This window comes from Pristiophorus japonicus, chromosome 1 (genome assembly GCF_044704955.1).
Source record: "Pristiophorus japonicus isolate sPriJap1 chromosome 1, sPriJap1.hap1, whole genome shotgun sequence".
Lineage (NCBI taxonomy): Eukaryota > Metazoa > Chordata > Chondrichthyes > Pristiophoridae > Pristiophorus > Pristiophorus japonicus.
In genome coordinates this window covers 43,396,917-43,420,166 of record NC_091977.1, presented here as the reverse complement: position 1 = coordinate 43,420,166, position 23,250 = coordinate 43,396,917, and the positions used below count along the sequence as shown (strand labels likewise).

At 46.1% G+C, this 23,250-nt stretch overlaps 1 long non-coding RNA gene across 1 annotated transcript; it reads left to right on the top strand.

Moving 5' to 3' along the window:
* The first annotated feature begins 1,772 nt into the window (after positions 1 to 1,772).
* On the top strand, positions 1,773 to 12,543 carry LOC139263101 (uncharacterized). Its single transcript, XR_011593042.1, has 3 exons — positions 1,773 to 1,869; positions 11,986 to 12,142; positions 12,410 to 12,543. It is a non-coding gene; the product is annotated as an uncharacterized lncRNA (long non-coding RNA).
* The last annotated feature ends 10,707 nt before the right edge of the window (positions 12,544 to 23,250 follow it).

Below are 23,250 nucleotides of genomic sequence, written 5' to 3'. Positions count from 1 at the left end.
AGCGAGTGTAAATAGCAGGCTGATATTGCGCGCTGTGAAGGTTTAGTATACTGTACTCAATTTAATATACTGTATTCGCTGCTCACGATGTGGTCTCCTCTACACTGGGGAGACCAAGTGTAGATTGGGTGGCCGCTTTGCAGAGCGCCTCCATTCAGTCCGCAAGTGTGACCCTGAGCTTCCAGTCGCCTCTCACTTTAATTCTCCACTGCATTTCCACTCTGACCTCTCTGTCCTTGGTCTCCTACACTGTTCCAATGAAGCTCAACGCAAGCTCGAGGAACAGCATCTCACCTTTCATTTAGGCACTTTACAGCCTTCTGGACGCAACATCGAGTTCAAAAATTTCAGACCGTAACCACTGCCAATCTTTGGCTCACTTTCACCATCTTCCCGCCCCCCTCAGAGCTTGTTTTCTCCTTGTCTCTAATGGCAGCTGGTCATTATCGCATCCATTCACACCCTATCTTGACTAATGTTTTTCTAACTCCTGGTATTACCATTTCAATTTGGGCCATCATCCCCGGTGTCTCTCTAATCTCTCCTGTCTTCCACCCTATCGCAGACCTTCCCTTTTGTTCTTTCTTCCCCTCCCCCTTTCATTGCTCGTTAAGAACCTGTTCTTTTTGAACACTCTCCAGTTCTGATGAAGGGTCATCGACCCGAAACATTAGCTCTGCTTCCTCTCCACAGATGCTGTCTGACCTGCTGAGATTTCCAGCATTTTCTGTTTTTATTCCAGATTCCAGCATCCGCAGTATTTTGCTTTTGTATTACTGTGAAGGTTTATGTCAGGCTTCAAAATCAGAAACCTGAATGGCATGTCTTGATTCAGCAAGCCAGGGCCAGCACGTTATTATCACACCAGTATTTGCAATGTTCAGTCCATCATCTGTAAAGGTTTTTCAAACTTCCCATGCTGCTTTCATGGCTCTGACAGACGCATCGAGCAAATAAATGCATAACTATTTGAAAATACTTCTTGAATCTGTGCACGTTTTTTGTCTGCTTATTTTCGTTTCCTTTTGGAAATAGCTTAAATATTATTGCAATGAGCAGTTCGTTGCCGCCAGCAATTCGAAACTAAGGAGAGATAGATCACAAAGGTATGGTAGTTTGGTGGTAACCGAGAGGTCACAATTCCATGTGATACTGAATTCACTAAGAAAAACTCGCATTTAATTTTAATTTTAGATTGCCAGCAATGGCAGTTATTGTGCTGGGGTTACATTAAATCACAATATTGGGAAGGCACAGTATCCAGGAAAGAAGTGGGACGCGAGACTGTGCCAGTGCACCAGGGTTGCTCAGTCCCGCTCACACTCACTCACCCAGATACTTGATGTCGAAGCCCCTGGGAGGTTTCAGCGACCTCCTCACCCAAGCTTCCCTCAGCACTCCCAAGTGCGCCTCGTTGCCCTGGATCAGCAGGACGTGCTCGTCGATCCAGCCCAGGAAGAAAGCCTCCGTGACGGCGTCTGTCACCCGCTTGTTCCAGAAATGCTGCATGTTCTCGGCTTTGAAATCGGCGAAGATCTGGTAGCCGGTGTGGTGGTGCTGAATGTCCTCGCTCACCGCCACAGTCCGGGCCGTGCCTCTCCGGGACAGCACCACAGCCAGCGAGTGAGGGGCGATTTGCAGGAACTTCTCCATTTTCTGTGGCATGGTGAGAAGAACAATTCCAGATCGATATTGTGCGATTTAGGCGGAGGGCGGAAGACGTCTGACAAACTATTTGCAGAATGCTAACCCCCTCTGGAATGAACCCCCGCGGGGATCGATGCGCTTTGCATTTCTTTGCACTGATCGCACCGACTGCTGCCCGGAGCTGCTCAGAGAACAATTCGATGGTGTCGCTGTGCCGGGCAGGTAAGCAGCACCTCACTGGGAGGTTCCCACCGCAGGCGCAGTCCCAGCCCCTGCTCAGTCCCAGTCCTGGCTCAATCCCAGTCCCTGCTCAATCCCAGTCCCAGTCCCTGCTCAATTCCAGTCCCTGCTCAATCCCAGTCCCAGTCCCTGCTCAATCCCAGTCCCAGCCTCTGCTCAATCTCAGCACCGTTCAACACACTGCAAGGAGCTGCTGGGAGACTGCCACCTTGAAACGGGGAGTTTGGCTCTTTGGAATGTGTTCCGCGTTCAACAGGCCAGTTCCCCAGTATGATATATCCTTACAACATCACTAAGGACACACACACATAAGATGATTCTTTACAGAAACTGTCATCATGTGACTTTGCCACATGACTTATTATTTACATCAATAGTTGCAGTACATCAGTAGTCCACTGAGTGGAGCTCTCTTACACTTCTCCCTCCTTATTGCAGAAGTAATGATGAGAGCACATTTTACAATTTGTACTGTGTGCTCTGCTGCACCATTTGAAGCAGGGTAGTACAGTGGAACCATGATATGTTTCACACCATTTCTGCTCATGAACTGTGCAATTTCTTCTGAACAAAATTGCGGCCCATTATCAGACACACTTTCTTCTGGGAGACCATATGAAGAGAATAATCTTTGCAAAATGTCTAATGTTTTACTTGTTGTTATTTTCCGCATCGGAAACACCTCGACCCACTTCGAAAGACTATCAATCACAATGAACAACTATTTTCCTTCTAGCTCAGCAAAATCTATATGTAATCTTTGCCACACACTGGAAGTCCATTTCCATGCCTGTAATGGTACTGATGGTGGTTTCCTGCTTACCGATTGACATGTTGTACACTGATTAACGATGTACTCTATGGGCCTGAAATTGGTGGACATACCTCCGCATACCCACCGCGGACCGCCGACATACCGCCCAAAATCGCGAAATTGATCGAAAAATACCAACATACCTGGGCGGTATGTGGGCGGTATGTTGGTATTTTTCAATCAATTTTGCGATTTTGGGCGGTATGTCGGCGGTCCGCGGGGGGTATGCAGAGGTATGTCCATCAGTTTTACAAGGGGAAAAAAAAGCAGCAAAAGGCTTCCTTATCTCCCGCCAAATCTGGCCCAGCTCTCTTGTTTCAAGGGAGATGCTCATTAGTTTTGAGCTCTCTTTGTCAGAATTTGGCAGGCTTGTTCAGCAGTAATTTGAATATGATGTGGTAATGTGGAAAATCACCGGTTGGCATTGTTGAAGCAGTGTTTAAACTCTTGAGCTGTTTGGCTGGGCCCGTGATTTTTATCGGCCTATTTGCACATGCATACCAATAATGGTCTCTGATGATTAGCCTGATAGTTCTTGATGCGTTTATGTCCTAGGGAGTGAATTTTTATGCCTCACAGTTCTTGTTAGTTATCAATTGACTCATTCTTCCAGACAAATTGAATTAGCTCCAATACCCAATTCCTGAGTGAAGTCCCACCCTCTGTTCTGGCAGTCTGTTCCAACATGTTCCTTTAGAGATCTTAAACTTGTAAAGCTCTTAGGTATCTTCCTCAGAGTTTTTCCTAGGATACCAAAATGTTCATCGAGTTCCAAATTAAATTCCCTTTCCTATGAGTCCAAACACTGGGGGGGGGGGGGCGCGGAGGGGGAGGTTCCATGAATGCATCCCCTTTTATCCCCTGCAAGCCTCGTCTGCCTTTTAAACTTATTTGTGTCCCGAAGTTTTTCCTTCCATTTTAAAAGTCCAAAAAGGAATTCTTCTCCTCTGCAGGGGAAAGGTACAAGGAATATTTGCGAAATATTGGTAAATTCTACAATACTGATAAAATCAAAGTCCATCTCTGATTTCGGGCTGCAGTAAGGTTACAACTGGAGACTTTGGATGGAGGATTGCTGTCAGGGGCCTATGGTCAGTAACGATGGTAAACTTACGACCATACAAGTATTTGTGGAACTTCTTGAGCCCAAAAATCAATGCCAATGCTTCCTTTTTGATCTGCGCATAATAACGCTCACTGGCACTGAGAGTGCATGAATCAAAAGCAATTGGTCTCTCCTCCCCATTACGTAGGACATGTGAGATCACTGCTCCAACTCCATACGGAGAGGTGTCACATGCTAGCTTGATCTCCTTAGATACGCCACAGTGCACTAACATGGTACGAAAGAAAGGAAAGATAGATTACGAAGGTAAACTTGCGCAAAACATAAAAACGGATAGTAAAAGCTTTTATCGATATATAAAACGGAAAAGAGTGACTAAAGTAAATGTTGGTCCCTTAGAAGATGAGAAGGGGGATTTAATAATGGGAAATGTGGAAATGGCTGAGACCTTAAACAATTATTTTGCTTCGGTCTTCACAGTGGAAGACACAAAAACCATGCCAAAAATTGCTGGTCACAGGAATGTGGGAAGGGAGGACCTTGAGACAATCACTATCACTAGGGGGGAGTAGTGTTGGACAGGCTAATGGGACTCAAGGTAGACAAGTCCCCTGGTCCTGATGAAATGCATCCCAGGGTATTAAAAGAGATGGCGGAAGTTATAGCAGATGCATTCGTTATAATCTACCAAAAGTCTCTGGACTCTGGGGAGGTACCAGCAGATTGGAAAGCAGCTAATGTAATGTCTCTGTTTAAAAAAGGGGGCAGACAAAAGGCAGGTAACTATAGGCCGGTTAGTTTAACATCTGTAGTGGGGAAAATGCTTGAAGCTATCATTAAGGAAAAAATAGCGGGACATCTAGATAGGAATAGTGCAATCAAGCAGACGCAACATGGATTCATGAAGGGGAAATCATGTTTAACTAATTTACTGGAATTCTTTGAGGATATAACGAGCATGGTGTGGTGTATTTAGATTTCCAAAAGGCATTTGATAAGGTGCCGCACAAAAGGTTACTGCAGAAGATAAGGGTACGCGGAATCAGAGGAAATGTATTAGCGTGGATAGAGAGTTGGCTGGCGAACAGAAAGCAGAGAGTCGGGATAAATGGGTCCTTTTCGGGTTGGAAATCGGTGGTTAGTGGTGTGCCACAGGGATCAGTGCTGGGACCACAATTGTTTACAATATACATAGATGACCTGGAAGAGGGGACAGAGTGTAGTGCAACAAAATTTGCAGATGACACAAAGATTAGTGGGAAAGCGGGTTGTGTAGAGGACACAGAAAGGCTGCAAAGAGATTTGGATAGGTTAAGCGAATGGGCTAAGGTTTGGCAGATGGAATACAATGTCGGAAAGTGTGAGGTCATCCACCTTTGGAAAAAAAACAGTAAAAGGGAATATTATTTGAATGGAGAGAAATTACAACATGCAGAGGGACCTGGGGGTCCTTGTGCATGAATCCCAAAAAGTTAGTTTGCAGGTGCAGCAGGTAATCAGAAAGGCGAATGGAATGTTGGCCTTCATTGCGAGAGGGATGGAGTACAAAAGCAGGGAGGTCCTTCTGCAACGTATGGGGTATTGGTGAGGCCGCACCTGGAGTACTGCATGCAGTTTTGGTCACCTTACTTAAGGAAGGATATACTAGCTTTGGAGGGGGTACAGAGGCGATTCACGAGGCTGATTCCGGAGATGAGGGGGTTACCTTATGATGATAGATTGAGTAGACTCGGTCTTTACTCGTTGGAGTTCAGAAGGATGAGGGGTGATCTTATAGAAACATTTAAAATAATGAAAGGGATAGACAAGATAGAGGCAGAGAGGTTGTTTCCACTGGTCGGGGAGACTAGAACTAGGGGGCACAACCTCAAAATACGGGGGAGCCAATTTAAAACCGAGTTGAGAAGGAATTTCTTCTCCCAGAGGGTTGTGAATCTGTGGAATTCTCTGCCCAAGGAAGCAATTGAAGCTAGCTCATTGAATGTATTCAAGTCACAGATAGATAGATTTATAACCAAAAAGGGAATTAAGGGTTACAGGGAGCGGGCGGGTAAGTGGAGCTGAGTCCACGGCCAGATCAGCCATGATCTTGTTGAATGGCGGAGCAGGCTCGAGGGGCTAGATGGCCTACTCCTGTTCCTAATTCTTATGTTCTTATGTTCTTATGTACTCTCTACCAATTAGCTCTTTGAATGCTGTGTCCCATTCTTCTGACCACTTCCAATGGACCTGTTTTTTCAACAGCTCATTCAGTGGATGTAATACCACAGCCAAATTTGGTTAGAACTTCCTATAATCGTTCAAAAGACCCCAAAATGATCGAAGTTCAGTGACATTCTTGGGAGTAGGTGCATTTCTATTGCATCCAGCTTTCCCTTGGTTGGATGTAAACCATCTTTGTCTACTCTGTGCCCTAAGTACTCCACTGAGTTTTGAAATAATTCACACTTGTGAGCAGTCACTCATTCTCTGTGCTTCTCTAGCTGTTTGAGCACTTCATTCAATACATTATTATGGATTTGCATGTTTAGTATTGAAATGAGTATGTAATCTAAATAACTTACTGCCCCTTCAATGTCTTGCAAAATCTGGTTCATCACCCCTTGGAATATGGCAGGGACTGAAGACACTCCAAATGGTAGCCTATTAAATTGATATAGGCCTAGATGAGTATTTATAGTCAAGCATGACTTGGACTCCTTATCTAGTTCAAGTTGTAAGTAGGCATTTGTCAGATCTAACTTTGAAAAGATCTGGCCACCTGTCAGCGTTGTGAACAAATCTTCTACATTTCGCAATGTATTGGGGAGATTACCCTCTAGAACCCGGTTTACGGTTACTTTCTAATCACCACACAACCTTACCTAAACATTTGACTTAGGTACAACAACAATGGGTGTAGCCCAATTACTTAGATCTGTCTTAGAGATAATGTTCTCGGTTTCTAGTCTTTTGAGTTCTTGCTCAACTTTCCCCTTGTGTGCATATGGTACGGGACGTGGCTTGATGTAAACTGGTCTGGTGTCCTTCTGTACCCTAACACTCACCTTGAAGCCTTAGATCGGACTGCCTGTTTCGTGGAACACCTTCAGATACTACTTGATGACATCACCTTTCGATGCAAATTTTGTTTCCACACGAAAAATCTCATTTCAATCCAGCCAATTTCTACCTATCAAGGTAGCCTTGTCTCCTGCCACTACTATGAGAGGCAAGCTCTGAAATTGATCCTTGTATTTCATCTGTACGGTGATACGTCCTACAACATGAATTTGCTCTCCTGAGTAGCATTGCAGCTCTATCTTCGATTTCTCCAGTGGAAAATCACGTAACTTTTCGAGATATAGCGATTCTGGTACTACATTCACAGATGCACCGATTTCCATGGGTATCCTAGTTTCTGCAACGTCTACTTGGATGATGATACTTTGCAAATCGCTGTTAGATACCCTCGTGCTCCTGATGCCGTGTATCTCCAGAACCTCCTTGTTCTGTTGCTCCTCTTCAATGCTATGTAGTGTTTGGTGATTTCTACTTCTAGCATTGAAAGTCAGTTTACTCTTTAGTCATCATGTCTTTGCAAAATGCCCAGTTTTCTTGCAGAAAAAACACTCTGCCTTCACATAGGACCAGTTTTGAGCAATGTGTTGTTCGAGGCATTGATAGCATGACTTCAATTCACTGTTACCTTGGCCAGTTGCTGATGCCGTGGGGCCCAACTGCCTTTTACTTTTAATCTGCAGGCGATTCACCTCGGTTGTCTGATGGCTGGAAATGGTGCAAAATTCTCAGGAGTATTGGTCAGCCATATGCATTGACATAGCTGTCTGATAAGCTAAATCAAAAGTCAACAACTTTCTTCTGATTGCTTCATTTTTCATCCCACAAACAAAGTGGTTATGCAATGCTCGGTCCCGAAAGTTTCTGAAATGACAGTGAATGAATAGCTTTTTTAAAGCTACAATGTACCCACTGATACCTTCATTAATTAATTGATTTTGTTTTCCAAAACAATAACTTTCAGCAATTTCCAGGGGCTCAGGACTGTTTTAACTTGGTTAGAAGTCCGTCCGTGGCATGCCCTTCGGCTTGAGGGGAATAAGCAAATTTATCAGGGTTTCATACACTTCGGGGCCTGTTTCAGTCAAGAAAATAGCACATTTCCTTTCTAAAACTACCCGGTTATGGTTTTCATCATCGGGACCTTGAACGATACTATTTGCAGTGAAAAACATTTCTAGCCACTCCATATACTCTCCGAAAGTCTCTCGGTCATGATAGAACTCACCCAATTGCCCTAGTATTCCCATAGGCGCGGCCATCTGGACTGTGGCAAAGTCGACAGTTCAGCCAAATGTGCCTGAAATTTACCTTGGAATTTTAGCTGTTCTACAAAACAAAGAACCTCTCAAAGTCTCTGTCGGTTGGCAGGATCATCCAGCAACAAAAATTTCAGCTAGGGAATGCAGAAATCCCATCCTCATCTCCAATATGTGATATATTCTTACAACATCACTAAGAAACACACACACACAAGATGGCTCTTAACAGAAACTGTCATCATGTGACTTTGCCACATGACCCTTTTATTATTTACATCAGTGGTTGCAGTGCATCAGTAGTCCACTAGGTGGAGCTCTCTATTACACCCGGTTCCTCAGCCCATTGTGTGGACCCTTTACTCTCAGGCAGCCTCCCGCTCCTGCTGCATGTCCTCGGAACTCTTCCTTGCAAGCACCGTGTCCAGTACAAGTGGCATCGTGCTCTCTCCCCCTCCCCATCCCCACCTGCACCCTCCCGCTCCCCTGCCCGCCTCCCACCTCCTGCCCCTGGGCTGGGCTGAGGGCTCCAGTCTCTCTCCCTCTCCCTCTGCTGACACCTCCCAACCCACTGCTCACCACAGCCCCACTCACATACACACACTCACACACACACACACACACACACTCCCTCATACTCACACTCACACAAAAACTCGCCCCTCCCAGGCCACCAGTGGTCACACACTCACACTCAACACACACTCACCCCTCCCAGGCCACAGTGGTCACTCACACGCACTCACACACACACACACACACATACACACACACTCTCACTCACATACACAAGCACACTCGCACACACACTCACCCACACACTCGCACACCCTCACACGCACACACGCACATACCCACACACATTCTCTCTCACACACACACAAACGCACACACTCACACACATACTTGCCCCTCTTGGGTCACCAGTGCTCACATACACACAGTTTATAGTTAAAACGAACATTTAATAAACGCCGTATCACCTTTAAACATCTCAAAGCCAAGTATTTAATCTTTATTTATGAAAAAATACTTTACTTGTTTAAACAAAATAATTATTTTATAACTGTTAATGTGCAAGGCCCATTTATTATCATTGTAATATCATATATCATGCCACAGACTGGCTAAAAGTTTCAATTACCTGAATTCTGTTCCTGCATTTCCCTGTGCAGATTGACACTCAGATCATCACATTGATTGCAGATTAGATCTGCTGGGAAAACTATTTCTTACTATGAGTAGCACAAATGAAATTATTAAGGATGTCATCGCAGTGCATTTGGAAAGAGGTAATATGATAGGTCCAAGTCAGCATGGATTTGTGAAAGGGAAATCATGCTTGACAAATCTTCTGGAATTTTTTGAGGATGTTTCCAGTAGAGTGGACAAGGGAGAACCAGTTGATGTGGTATATTTGGACTTTCAGAAGGCTTTCGACAAGGTCCCACACAAGAGATTAATGTGCAAAGTTAAAGCACATGGGATTGGGGGTAGTGTGCTGACATGGATTGAGAACTGGTTGTCAGACAGGAAGCAAAGAGTAGGAGTAAATGGGGACTTTTCAGAATGGCAGGCAGTGACTAGTGGGGTACCGCAAGGTTCTGTGCTGGGGCCCCAGCTGTTTACACTGCACATTAATGATTTAGACGAGGGGATTAAATGTAGTATCTCCAAATTTGCGGATGACACTAAGTTGGGTGGCAGTGTGAGCTGCAAGGAGGATTCTATGAGGCTGCAGAGCGACTTGGATAGGTTAGGTGAGTGGGCAAATGCATGGCAGATGAAGTATAATGTGGATAAATGTGAGGTTATCCACTTTGGTGGTAAAAACAGAGAGACAGACTATTATCTGAATGGTGACAGATTAGGAAAAGGGCAGGTGCAAAGAGACCTGGGTGTCATGGTACATCAGTCATTGAAGGTTGGCATGCAGGTACAGCAGGCAGTTAAGAAAGCAAATGGCATGTTGGCCTTCATAGCGAGGGGATTTGAGTACAAGGGCAGGGAGGTGTTGCTACAATTGTACAGGGCCTTGGTGAGGCCACACCTGGAGTATTGTGTACAGTTTTGGTCTCCTAACCTGAGGAAGGACATTCTTGCTATTGAGGGAGTGCAGGACTGACCTATCAAGAAAGACTGGATCAACTGGGCTTGTATTCACTGGAGTTCAGAAGAATGAGAGGCGACCTCATAGAAACATTTAAAATTCTGACGGGGGTTAGACAGGTTAGATGCAGGAAGAATGTTCCCAATGTTGGGGAAGTCCAGAACCAGGGGACACAGTCTAAGGATAAGGGGGAAGCCATTTAGGACCGAGATCTCCTCTGTACCCTCTCCAGTGCAATTACATCCTTCCTATAATGTGGTGACCAGAACTGTGTTTTATACAGTTCAAGCATAACTCCCTGTTCTTATATTCTATGCCTCGGCTAATAAAGGCAAGCATTCCGTATGCCTTCTTAATGTGTAATGAGAAGGAACTAATTAGCAATCTTGTTGTGCGAGGCCCCTTGGGGAAGAGTGACCATAATATGGTAGAATACTTTAATAAGATGGAGAGTGACACAGTTAATTCGGAAACTAGGGTCCTGAACTTAAGGAAAGGTAACTTCGACGGTACGAGGCATGAATTGGCTAGAATAGACTGGCAAAGGCTACTTAAAGGGTGTATAAGCAATGGCAAACATTTAAAGATCACATGGATGAACTTCAGCATCGACCCACTTCGAATGGCTATCAATCACAATGAACAATTGTTGTCCTTCTAGCTCAGCAAAATCGATATGTAGCGTTTGCCACACCCTGGGAGGTCATTTCCATGGCTATAATGGTACTGATGGTGGTTTCTTGCTCACCGATTGACATATCGTACACTGACTGATGATGTACTCTATGGGCTAGACGTTCCAGTTTTGTGCAGATCACCCAAAAAAGGGCGTTTTTTCCAGCATTGGCAGTAAATATGGATTTTGAGATCACCGGATTATCGCCCATTTTCAAAACCCCAACTTTCCATTTTATAAAATGGGCGTCACCACAAGCGATCTGAAATGGAAGTTAGTGGTAATTTTTTGTGACCTTCTGCCATAAAGTGTTGGCATCCATAACAACGGCACAGCAATCGTCGTTTCCCGCGATTCAGGAGATCAGGAGTCATCATTACATGTGCAGAAAAGGAGAGAGAGAGAGAGAGAGGGTGCAGAGAGGAACTGAAAGTGTGTGTGGGTGTGTTGTGTGATTGTTTGACTGTTGTGGGAGGCAGGAGGGAGATTTACCAGCAGCAAAAACACTGCTTAGCACAAAGAACGTAGTTGCCACTGAGCTTTAGTAAAAAAAAATCATATTTAAAATGGAAGGGATGGAGGAGGCGACATACCACGCTGTGGAGATGAGGACGCTGACGAAAGCAGTGAGGTGGGAGAAGAACAATTGGGAGAATGCAAATGAGTGAGGAGATTCTCCGATGAGGCAAATGCCTCCCTCCTGCATGAGGTGGAGTCATGCTGCGGTCAATCGACCCAGTGTGGACGTAGGAAGCCCACCCCAAAGGTCTATAGCCAAGGTGGTCTTGTCGGTGACCAACGAGGTGCATGAGGGCAACCAGTGCCGCAAGCGCTGGAACGACCTTGTCGGATCCGCCAGAGTAAGTATTACATTTATTTACACGTACTTATATATTTATATAATTTGAATTGTAAGTGTAATGATTGATTAAAATCAGATGTGATGTCTTGCACTTATACTACGTTTACTGTCTTTAGGTAAAGAATGATAATTATCATAATAATCATGATTACATCTGTCGGTTATGTGTTGTATCAGTTTCTGTGACAGTACCTAGCAATGATCTCACACAATGATCTCATGCCATGTTGTGCTGGTGTTACCTTTTACAGAAGAAGCTTTCGAAGAATAGGGCCGAACAGAGGCGAACAGGTGGCGGGTCACCAGTCATCATCGAGCTCACCGACATCGAGGAGTGGGTGCTGGCACTAGTGGGGAACCAACCCCGGTCGGCCATGCATGCAGCTGCAGAACCTGATGTGATGCCATGTGAGTAAAGTATACACCATTGCATGACACCCACTCATATCCGACCAATAATATATGATAGATGATTGATAAAAGTGTTCTCTAAATAATGATGGCCTCATGAGAATCATTGCAGTGCAGAATTTGGTCATGGTCATGCAATGTGATGTCTGTGAAGATTTTGATAGCGGTGGTGCTTTTGCCGTGCATATGCTGTGTGTAGCGTTGGAATCAGCTTGTGATCCGAGCACCCACTTCTCCTCTAATAATCTCATTTATGTTTTGTAGCTCAGCCAACAACGCGCCCCCATGCAACACCACCGTGCCCAGAAGCTGGGGGTGTGGGGCCTGAGTCGCCAGACGATCGTGCATCTGGTGCTGTGGAGTCCTGATTCTCGCCTGTAGAGCTGCTGGGTGCCTTCTCCATGGATGAGAGTGTGGACTTCGAGGAGCCTGCATCGTCAAGCTCCATAATGCTGTCAACACCCATGATATTTAGTGCTCCTGCAGCCATTCCCTCCTCCACCGTGGAGGTACCGGGCCCAAGCACCTTGCCGCAGGGCACCGGAGGTGTCTCCAGGATGGCGCCAACCACATGGAGGTTGCTCCACGAGCGGCAGATCTGAGCAGGGACATGGTACACTTGTCCAGGAGGAGTGTTGACATAAGTCAGCAGATCCTACAGACAATGGGGGGCATATCCCAACAGATGGCCAGCATGTTCGCCACCATGAGCGAGTACGTGCCGCAGTGGCAGAGGTCCTGGAGGTGATAGCCAGGAACACTAGTGGCAGAGACCTCCAAGTGGTCCCGGAGCGCGGCACTAGACCCCAAGGTGCCACACCCACATTGCTAACGACACATGAGAGCCAGGAGGAAGATCTTGCTTCTGGCTCAGAGCACGTTCCCACCTCAGCATGTTCTCTCCCGTATCCATCCCAGCAGCGGTTCTGCCGACATCCCCGCCCCCCCCCAGTGAAGCAGCGCCTGAGGAGCTCCTTGGTCAGGCGGCTTGGAGTCAGGAGGGGAAGGGAAAGGGCTGGAGGTGGGGAGGAGAAGCGGGGCGGGGGGGGGAGGGTTGGGAAAGGAAAGTGAAGTACATGGCCACAGGTGTTGTCTTGGTCATAGTATTTTAATGTTGTTGCTGCTATTTTGTTTGGGGGGAGGGGGCACCTTGTTTTTTTGCATTTGTTTTGTTGGAAATGGTCAACATTGAATGAATGATATAAATGTTATAAATTTGTTGTGGGATGGGATGGGGTATTTTTTACAGTTCTAATTATGATTTAATACAAATGTTCTCATTAGATGTGTTTTATTTAACATAACCTTGTTTTGCATTGTCTCATATAGCTGCATCGTTACATACTGGTGATTCCTTAACATGAAAGGGGATAATTAAACTTAACTTGAATCAACTTAAACTTTAACTGTCACCAAGGAATGCACAGCATTCATATATGAGCTGCAGACACAGCAGTCTTGCAGTTTTGTAAATACGACCAATGTTATTTCAAGCAAAGCACTCATTTATGAGCTGCTGACATAGGAGTCTTGCAGCTATGTAGCCACCATGGGCCCTTTCCTGTGGTCTAGAGGTGGGTGGGGGCATGGTTTCATCATTAGCCTGATTGTCTGGCCCATGGTCAGCGTCCACCTCCTCATCCTCCTCTATCTCTCTCTCCTGAGGTGGACCGTCAGTCCCTTCTGGCAATTCTTGTCCCGTTCTGATAGCCAGGTTGTGCAGCATGCAGCACACCACCATGAATTGAGCTATCTGCTCAGGGTGGTATTGTAGCTCGCCTCCTGAGTGGTCCAGGCATCTAAAGCGCTGCTTAAGCACTCCAATGATATTCTCGACGATATTGCGTGTGGCTCTGTGGCTCTCATTTATCGTTTCTTGGCTTCTGTGTGGGTGTTACGCAGGGGGGTCATCAGCCAGGTGGTGAGGCCATCTCCTTTGTCACCAAACATCCAGCATTGACCTTGTTATGTCTTTAGATGCTCTGATAATGACTTCACGAGGCAAAGTATTGTACTTGAACTGTGGTGACCTTAGTCCATTTAATATAACTCCAGAGTGAGGATATCACAGAGTGGACTCCCTTTTATACCTGGGTACCTGTGGTGTACAGTTGACCCTTGGGCCTCCACCAGTTGCACCCTCTGGTGGTGCTAGCATAGTGTATACAGCGTGAACCTTGTTGATGGTACCTGCAGTAAACAAGCCTCCATCTTATGCAACTATACAGTGACTACACAGAAAGTATATCTATAGTATACATATATAACAGATGTCAGATACAGCGCTCTCACGCAGGATGTGAGCATCATGGATGCTGCCCGGAAATTTTGCATTTACTTCCATTATAATTTGCTGGCGGTTGACAACGAGTTGCACATTCAGGGAATGGAATCCCTTGCGGTTCCGAACAACTGCCCGCATTGCAATGTGCATACATTCTATTGCTACCTGCACCTTGGGGAAGTTTGCAATTCTGGAGAATCCTAGAGCCCTCTCAATCTGTGCCTCCATGGCCACAGGGAAGCTGATAAAGTCCATCCTGTGTGCGTAAAGGTCTTCAGTGACCTATAGAATGCAGCAATGTGTGGCATGCTGAGATATATCGCAAATGTCGCCAGCTGAGGCCTGAAAGGAACCCAGTGCGTAGAGAGCAAGTGCAGCAGTGATCTTGACCTGAACGGACAGTGCGGTTCTGATGGTGCTGGCAGGCTGCACATCTTCCCTGATGAGCTGGCATATCTAACTGATAACCTCTTTGCGGAAGCGCAGACTCCTAAGAGACGTGCTATCGGACAAGTTCAGCTAAGACCGCTTCTCCCTGTAAGTGTGTGGGGTGTAAGGTCTCGTCCTCCTCAGCAGTCTGGTACATCTTTGAATGTGCACATAATTCTGTTGAATATACCTTCTGCCACCTCTCATCTGCAGCATGTGTGTAGTCATCAAGGCAGGCTGAGAAATTACAGACCCCATTACAATAACTATCAGTATTATACCTATTGTTCACAATCAATAAATTTACCTACTAAGACACCTAAAATAGCTTCAAATCATCCACGGTATGATAAAATGTTTGTTCAGATGTTCAAATCACCTTAAAAGACCTCCAGAGTACATCCAAACTCCACAGAAATTGAAGCAGCCTTTAATATGAACCGATCTCTGATTTACAAAATGGCGTCCATACTGGGTTTAGTTCAGATGGGAACAACTTTTTCTCAACGGGTTTTTCAGTGAGCGATATTTTCGGTGATATGTGGGTGAGGTGCCGAAAGTAATGATCGACGATATTGGGTGTCAGTTTCAGCCATTAGGATCTTTACGATAAAAAAAGTGGGTGGGCGGTATTATTAAATCTCAGCGTTAATTACATGCCGAAAGTAACGCTTGGCAATATAATGGGTGTTGGTTTTTCCCATTCTGATCTTTACACCAAAAAAAAGTGAGCGGGTGGTATTATTATTTCTCGGCGTTAAGTACATGCCAAAAGTAATGCTGGGCAATAAGTGAGCGATAAGTGGCTGTTAGTTTCCATTTTGTGCCTAAAAGGGCGATATCTGGGCGTTATACATCATCTCAGCATCTCAGCCCACCCCAAAGGCCTACCAGAAGATATGGGCCGAGATAGCAGAGGTGGTCTCATCAGTGACCAATGAGGTGCGTGAGGGCAACCAATGCCGCAAACGATGGAATGACCTTGTGGGATCCACAAGAGTAAGTATTACATTGATTTACATGTACTTATGTATTAATATAATTTGATTTGTAACAGTCATGATTGACTATCAGCAGCTGTGAGGTCTTTCACTTTTACCGGGAATGTTGTAGTCAAAGCCTGCGGTCACGGTATACGTCTTTAGGTAAAGAATGATGATTATCATAATAATAATGATTACATCTGTCGGTTATGTGTTGTATCAGTCTCTGTGACAGTACCGAGCAATATCACGCAATGATCTCATGCCATGTCGTCCTGTCTCCTTTTACAGAAGAAACTATCGACGATGAGGTCCATGCAGAGGTGAATGGGTGGGGGGCCACCAGTCCCCAGCGACATCACTGACATGGAGGAGCGGGTGCTCGCACTCGTGGGGAAGCACCCCCGGACAGACACGGACGCATCTGCAGACCCTGAAGTGATGCCACGTGAGTAAAGCTTACACCATTACATGATGTAAAGTCAATAGATATCACACCAACTCATAACTGAACAATTATATATGATAGATGATTTCTAAAATTGTCCGAGAAATAATGCTGGCATAATGAAAATCATTGCAATGCACAATTGTTGATGGTCATGAAATGTGATGTCTGCGATGATTTTGATAGCGGTGGTGCTTTTGTCATGCATATGCTGTGTGTAGCGCTGGATTCACCTTGTCACCCTAGCACCCCCTTCTCCTCTAATAACCTCATTTGTGTTTTGCAGCTCAGCCAGCAGCGCGGCCCCAGGCAAGACCACAGAGGCCAGAAGGTGGGAGCGCAGGGCCCGACTCTCCGGACGATCCTACATCTGGTGTTGAGGAGCTCCGATTCTTGCCCGTCAATTCGCTGGGTCTGTTCTCTACGGATGAGAGCACGGACTTCGAGGAACCTGCATCGCCACGCTCCGGAAGGCATTCCATCCCAAGGCCATCTAGTGGTCCTCTGGTCATTCCCGCCTCCACTCTGGAGGTACCGGCCCAAAACACCTCGCCACAAGGCACCCCATTTGTCCCCAGGACGGCGCCAACCCCGCGGAGGTTTCGTGGACGCGGCAGGTCTGTTCCACGAGCGCCACATGAGAGAGGAGAGATGATACAGTTGTCCAGGAGGACTGTAGACATTGGTGACCAGCTCATCAAAGCATTGGGGGGCATATCCTAACAGCTGGCCACTATGACTGAGTACATTCTGCGGATGGCAGAGGCCCTGGAGGCGATAGCTAGGAACACAGCTGGCACAGGCCTCCCAGTGGTCCTAGAGCGCGGCACTCCACCCCTAGGTTCTGCACCACCACTGCGACCGACAGATGAGAGCAAGGACCAAGATCCTGCTTCTGCCTCAGAGAATGTTGCCCCCTCGGCACCCTCCCGCTCCCGTACCCGTGCAACCAACGCATCTGCCTTCATTCCCCCCCCCCAATGAGGTACAGCCTGAGGAGCTCTTCGGCCAGGCACCGTGGAGCGAGGAGGGAAGCGGGTAAAGGTTGGGAGAAGAAGGGGAGGGGGGAAAGAAGGGGGGTGCATGTCCGCAGGTGATGCCTGTGTTATAACTCTATCTGGATCTATGCAATTTGTTGTAATGTATGGGGGGAGGGGACCACCCTCCTGCGTTGCCTTTGTATTCTGTGTTGCTGGACATGTTGACCATTTGATTGATGTCAATGGTGGGAAAAGTGGGTTGTGGGCAGGGATTGGGTGTTTTTGCTTGTGATAGTTATGATTTCAGATCAATGTTGATATAAATTTTTTTTTTATTGAACATAACCTTGTGCATTGTCTCAGATAGCTGGACCGTTACGCACTGGTGATTCCTTAACATGAAAGGGTTAAATAAAACTTAACTTCAATCAACGTAAACTTTAACTGGCACCAAGATAATGGGCACCATTGATGTCTGAGCTGCACACATACAGCAGTGTGTCAGCATTGTCACTCACAGCAACATTCTTTCAGGCAAATCGTTCAGATATCAGCTCCTGACGTTAGAGTCTTGCAGCTATGTAGACACCACGGGCCCTCTCCTGTGGTCTGGAGGGGGTCGTAGGCATGGTTGCATAATGTCATGTATATATGCTTGGGTTTACTAGCCATCAGGTGGCGCCACTGCTGGAGGTCATTGGGCTGTGCGCACGTGTGTGCGGCCCAGGTATAAAAGGCCAGCCATCTTGTAATGTAATCGTTTTGGGTCCTAATAAAGTAGAGCCAGGTTTGTACCTGTTCGGAGTTTACAGTATTCAGTCTATTGAGTTATTGCACACACAATATTTGGCGACGAGGTAACAAGTACCTTTACATGCAAAAATGAACACAATTGGAATTCTGGAGTGATTTGTGGAGGGATTTGTAGCCTGCATGAACCAGTACTTCGTGGCCAACAAAATGGAGAAAGAGGCAGACGCAGTTTGGCGCAGGGCGGTTATCCTCATGTTTTGCGGTCCGAAAATCTATGGACTCATAAAGAATCTCCTCTCACCCTTAAGTCCAACGGATAAGGACTATGAAACATTGTGTGCTCTGGTACATGACCATCTCAAACCAGATGAAGGCATCATTACCTCAAGATATCGATTCTATACGCACGTTCGTTCTGAGGGCCAGGATGTATTAGAGTTCGTTGCCGACCTAAGATGTCTAGCTGGACCGTGTAAGTTCAAAACTGTGTTGGTAGACATGCTGCGGGACTTCTTTGTAATCAGCATCAACCACGAGGTGATCCTGCGTAAGCTACTGGCGGCGGAGACCCTGGATTTGAGCAAGGCCATCACGATTGCCCAATCACGCATGACGATGGACAAAAGCTGAAAGCAGATATCATTGAAAAATCGGAAGTTGGCAAGTACTGTAAACAGGATAGTATCATCATTTGGCAGAACTGCATACGGCAGGGCCTACCCGACTGCGTACACAAAACCTGTGGCTGCTCAAAGTCTGCCAACGGGAATGAATCTGATATCACCGTGTTGGCATTGTGGGGGAAATCATCGGCATCATCAATGTCGGTTTAAACAGTATATTTGTAAAGGCTGTTCGAGAATGGGGCACCTCCAGCGCATGTGTCCGCAACTGAGCAAGCGTGCTCCGCCACACCACGTGGGGGATGATGACTAGTCTAGACGGATCCGGATATGCAATCTGAGATACCAGAGGAGCAAGTGTATGGACCGTATTCGTTCCTAACAAAGAGCCAACCGATAATGATTAATGTAAAACTTAATGGTGTGCCTGTATCGATGGAATTGGACACGGGTGTGAGTCAATCAATAATGAGCCAGAGGACATTCGACAGGCTGTGGGATACTAAGACTGTGAGGCCTAAGCTGAGTCCAGTCAATGCAAAGTTGCATACGTACACTAAAGAACTCATAACGGTGATTGGCAGTGAAGTAATCAAGGTGTTGTATGATGGTGCGATTCACGATTTATTATTATGGATTGTTCCAGGCAATGGTCCAACGCTGTTTGGCAGGAACTGGTTAGAAAAAATCAAATGGAACTGGAATGAGATCAAAGCGTTGTCATCGGAGAAGGATACTCCATGTGCTCAAGTGCTGAGCAAGTTCCCCTCGCTGTTTGAACCAGGCATCGGCAATTTCACGGGAGCCAAGGTGCAGATCCACGTGGACTCGGATTCAAGACCCAGCCATCATAAAGCTCGGGCAGTTCCGTACATGATGAGGGAGAAGGTAGAAATCGAACTGGACAAACTCCAGCGTGAAGGGATCATATCACCGGTCGAATTTAACGAATGGGCCAGCCCCATTGTTTCCGTGTTGAAAAGTGATGGCACTGTCAGGATTTGTGGAGACTACAAGGTTACGATCAACCGGGTTTCAAAACCGGATCAATACCCGTTACCGAAGGCTCATGACATGTTTGCAACGCTAGCCAGGAGTAATTCGTTAACAAAGCTGGGTCTGACGTCGGCCTACATGACACAGGAGCTGGTCGACACGTCAAAGAAACTTACGTGCATCAGCACTCATAAAGGACTGTTTATCTATAACAGGTACCCTTTGGAATTCACTCGGCTGCAGGCATATTTCAGAGGAACATGGAGAATCTGCTGAAGTCTGTCCCCAGAACCGTCGTGTTCCAAGATGACATACTGGTCACAGGTCGTGACACCACCGAACATCAGAACAACTTGGAAGAGGTTGTAAATTGGCTGGACAAAGTGGGACTCAAACTGAAACGCTCGAAGTGCGCATTCATGGCACCGGAAGTCGAATTCCCGGGGAGGAAAATTGCTGCTGACGGCATCAGGTCTACGGACTCGAAAACCAAGGCCATCAAAAATGCACCCAAGCCTCAGAATGTGACAGAGCTGCATTCGTTCCTTGGTCGACTCAACTACTTTGATAATTTCTTACCTAGATTGAGCACCTTATTAGAGCCACTGCACATGCTGCTAAGAAAAGACGACAACTGGGTTTGGGGTGCATCTCAAGAAAGAGCTTTTGAGAAAGCTACTAATCTACTTTGCTGTAAGCTGCTGGTACATTATGATCCGTGTAAGCATCTAGTATTGGCCTGTGAAGCTTCATCATATGGAGTTGGTTGCGTGCTCCAACAAGCTAATAAGTCGGACAAATTACAACCTTTTGCATATGCTTCAAAAAGTTTGTCAAAGGCGGAAAGAGCCTACAGCATGGTAGAGAAAGAAGCACTAGCCTCTGTGTATGGAGTTAAAAAGATGCATCAGTACCTGTTTGGTCTTCGGTTTGAACTGGAAACAGATCACAAGCCACTCATTTCATTGTTTTTGGAAAACAAAAGTATCAATACCAATGCATCGTCCCGCATCCAGAGGTGGGCACTGACATTATCTGCCTATGATTATGTCATTCACCAAAGATCTGGCACTGAGAATTGTGCCGATTCATTGAGCCATCTGCCGTTGCCCACACCGGAGGTGGAAACGCCACAATCGGCAGACCTACTGTTAGTCATGGATGCTTTTGAAAGTGAAGGAACCCCTGTCATGTCCCAACAAGTTAAGACCTGGATCAGCCAGGACCCGATATTATCGGTTGTGAAAAGTTGTATCCTTAGCGGTGATTGGTCTGCCATACACAAGCAAATGTGTGAGAAGACCAAACCTTACATCCGTCGCAAAGATGAACTATCCATTCAATCAGATTGTATACTGTGAGGTAATCGTGTTGTTTTGCCCAAGAAAAGCAGAGAGAAATTTGTGTATGATCTACATAGCACGCATCCCGGTATTGTCATGATGAAAGCCATTGCCAGGTCTCATGCATGGTGGCCTGGAATTGACTCTGATCTGGATTCATGTGTGCATCAGTGCAACACTTGCATGTAGCTTAGTAAAGCATCAGCCGAATCGCCACTGAGTCTGTGGTCGTGGCCATCTAAACCATAGTCCAGGGTCCACATCGACTTTGCAGGTGCCTTCCTGGGAAATATGTTAGTTGTGGTGGATGCTTATTCCAAGTGGATAGAGTGTACAATCATGTCATCCAGCACATCCACAGCTACCATTGAGAGCCTTCGTGTCATGTTTTCTATGCATGGTCTGCTTGACATCATTGTAAGTGACAACGGATCTTGCTTCACCAGTATGGAGTTTCAAGAGTTCATGAAACTCAATGGTATCAAACATGTGAGGTCAGCACCATTCAAACCCACATCCAATGGACAAGCAGAGCATGCTGTCCAAACCATCAAGCAGAGTATGAAACGTGTAACTCAAGTTTCACTACAAACTTGCTTGTCACGCATATTGCTTAGTTACAGGATCCCATACGCTTACCGGGGTCTCCCCTGCTATTGATGAAGAGAGATCTGAAGACCAGGCTCTCTCTTGTGCACCCTGACTTGAATAATCGTGTTGAATACAGAAGTCAAAGTCAGCAAGGGTATCATGATCGCGCTACTGTGTCACGTGACATTTCTATCAATGATCCTGTGTATGTACTGAATTATGGTCAAGGTCCCAAATGGATCGCTGGTACTGTTATGGCCAAGGAGGGTAACAGAGTGTTTATCGTTAAGCTCAAGAATGGGCAGACATGCAGGAAACATGTCGATCAGATAAAGCTGTGGCACACGTATGAACCGGAACAGTCTGAGGAAGACACAATCAGTGACCAACCAACCTACCCTCAGTCATCAGAGGACTCCGCTGTCATCAATTAATCTGGACTTTCATGTCCTGATGTGGACATTGCCACTCCCATCAGATCGGCTACCAGCCCCTAGTCATAACAAACTGAGAACACTCGCCCAGGGCTGGAGTTGAACTGAGATGGTCAACTCGGGAGCGGAAAGACCCGGACCGTCTCCATTTGTAAAAAGACCGTTACTAAAATCTTAAAGAGGGATATTGTCATGTATGTATTCTTGGGAATACTAGCCACCAGGTGGCGCCACTGTCAGAGGTCATTGGGCTGTGCGCACGTGTGCGCGGCCCAGGTATAAAAGGCCAACCATTTTGTAATGTAATCATTTTGAGTCCTAATAAAGTAGAGCCAGGTTTCCACCTGTTCGGAGTTTACAGTTTTCAGCCTATTGAGTTATTGCATACACAACACATAGCCAGCCTAATTGTCTGGCCCTCGGTCAGTGTCCAGCCCCTCGTGGTCCTCTTACTCTCTCTCCTGAGGTGGAGCATCAGTCCCTTCTGGCAATTCTTGGCCCCTCCTGATAGTCAAATTGTGCAGCATGGAGCACATGACCACGAATTTACCTACTTAGAACATAAGAAATAGAAACAGTAGAAGGCCATATGGCCCCTTGAGCCTGCTCCACCATTTAATAAGATCATGGCTGATCTGATCTCCACTCAGCTTCACTTCCCCAGCCGCTCCCCATAACGCCTTATCCCCTTATCGTTTAAGAAACTGTCTATTTCTGTCTTAAATTTATTCAATATCCCAGCTTCCACAGCTCTCTGAGGCAGCGAATTCCATAGATTTACAACACTCTGAGCGAAGAAATTCCTCCTTATCTCAGTTTTAAATGGGTGGCCCCTTATTCTAAGATCATGCCTATAGTTCTAGTCTCCCCCATCAGTGGACACATCCTCTCTGCATCCACCTTGTCAAGCCCCTGCATAATTTTATACGTTTCGATAAGATCACTTCTCATTCTTCTGAATTCCAATGAGTAGAGGCCCAACCTACTCAACCTTTCCTCATAAGTCAACCCCCTCATCCCCAGAATCAACCTAGTGAACCTTCTCTGAACTGCCTCCAAAACAAATATATCCTTTCGTAAATATGGAAACCAAAACTGCATGCAATATTCCAGGTGCGGCCTCACCAATACCTTATATAGCTGTAGCAAGACTTCCCTGCTTTTATACTCCATTCCCTTTGCAATAAAGGCCAAGATACCATTGGCCTTCCTGATCACCTGCTGTACCTGCATCCTATCCT